Source organism: Apium graveolens, chromosome 4 (genome assembly GCF_009905375.1).
Source record: "Apium graveolens cultivar Ventura chromosome 4, ASM990537v1, whole genome shotgun sequence".
Taxonomy (NCBI): domain Eukaryota; kingdom Viridiplantae; phylum Streptophyta; class Magnoliopsida; order Apiales; family Apiaceae; genus Apium; species Apium graveolens.
In genome coordinates, this window is record NC_133650.1 from 136,620,465 (window position 1) to 136,622,668 (window position 2,204).

The following is a 2,204-nucleotide window of genomic DNA, read 5'->3' on the forward strand; positions in this document are numbered from 1 at the left end:
ACATTAACCTAAGATTAGTTAATAAATTTATATACTTATTAATTTATATGATATCAACTACATTTTTGGAAAAATATTTTATTATAAATATATGCTGCGATTTGCGGTTGCAATTTCCAAAAATTTAAAACCGCATCCAAACCGCGAATGAGCGGTTTTAAAAATTTAAATCCACAGCCAACCTGCGTTTCGCAATTATCCGAAAAATGCGGTTCGGTTGCGAGAAGTTGGGCGGTTGGATGCGGTTGAGCGGTTATGTATGATAGTTTTCATAGAGGATATTCTAATCTACTCAAAGACAGAGCGAGAACATGCAAACATTTGAGGATAGCCTTAGAAATCTTAATGAATGAGAAATTATATGCCAAGTTCTTGAAGTGCGAGTTTTGGTTAAAGGAGGTTCAGTTCTTAGGGAATGTAGTGAGTAAAAAAGGAGTTTTAGTCGACCCCGCCAAGATAGAGGCAATATCCAATTGGGAAAGACCGACTACCCCAACCGAGGTTAGGAGTTTTGTGGGTTTAGTAGGATATTACCGGAGATTCGTGCAAGACTTTGCCAAGATAGCTGGCCCATTGACTAGGCTTACCTGGAAAACAGAAAAGTTTGTGTGGGCAGAGAAATGTGAGGAAAGCTTTCAAGAGCTGAAAAGGAGACTGGTGTCAGCACCAATACTCACTCTTCCTGATGGAAAGGGAGAGTTTGTGATATACAGCGATGCCTCGCACAAAGGGCTAGTATAACGCCCCCAAATCAGGGGTCAGAGGATTTGGTTGTCACTATAAAACCACAATCCAAATTATCCTGTTAAATCAAAATGCAAATGCCAACGGAAGATATTTAACATCTATGACCCCAAACTAATCCAAGATCTTTTAAGGTTACAGTTCTAGAAATAAGAATTCCAAATTCCATAAATAAATTTTTCACTTTCTTTTCAAACTCTTTTCAACAAATTCCAACTCAATACTAACCCCGCTAGTATAACTTCGAAAAGAAGTATACTAGACCCAACTATACAATACACAACTATAATATAATATAATATAAACAATTTTACATATCAGAACTTACACTAGCCCGCAAACCCTGGACCAACCACCTTCCAAGAGCTTCTTCTTTGCTTCCTCGAATTACGCGGCTAAACATCGCAAGCTAATCCTCACTGGAGGTTAAATTTAAAAACAGGCAAGTATGAGCGAAAAAAATGCTCAACAAGTTAATTATAGCATATATAGGGTCTTTTAATATAAAACCGACATCTGCATTTGATCAAAACATTTAAAATTATAATTGCTGAACATAAAATTTATTAAAGAATCGGATAATTGTTTCTCACTGTATTCAAAACTCTTTTTGATATTTTCGAGCGAAATGCTTTAGCAATACTTTGAATCTTGACGAGGATAAAACCCATAAAAACATGTTTACGGAAATATCGTAAACAAAAATAACAAGAAAAAATGATTGAAATGAATCATAAACTTTATTTAATACCGAACTTTTGATATTAATACTTATTTTGTTGTCATATGAAATTAGATATCAATACAAACTTTGATGCTCACAACATCTCAAAATGAAGTCAACATCAATCATCTAGACTAATACACCTTTGATATTTAACAACAAAGTAAGTATCAGGATAAATCAGAAACTGAATCGAAACTGCATTTCATCTTTTATCCAAAACAGAAACAGTTGATAAATCATTTATTCAATGATCATCAAAACAATAAAGAATTTTAGATATCGGTTTAGATTGGAACCAATTATATTTCATGCTGTTCCTGATGATCAGTCACGAAACAACACCAATATCCCGCATCCATGCAGTATATATAGGTACTACCCGTATCCCGCAGCCATACGGTACCTATAGGGCGCCAGAAAAAGGCATATATTTGCCTTGAAAGATATTACAGCTGGACCGATATCTCGATCACCTACGATGTAACCAGTAACCATTCCAATCTTAAAATATTTTATTGAAAAGAGGTCATAATAATCGACACCCTTATAAATTTTTATTCCCCCATTCACTTGGATAGGAATACTCACAACCAAATCATTTTTCTCAAAATCCAAAACATTTATAAATCCATTCATTTGATAAGTAAAATCACCTAGCTATTCTGAATATTGAATAGCAGAAGAGTACTTACATAAATAGAATCATTTAACTCAGCGATATGTAAAACATTTA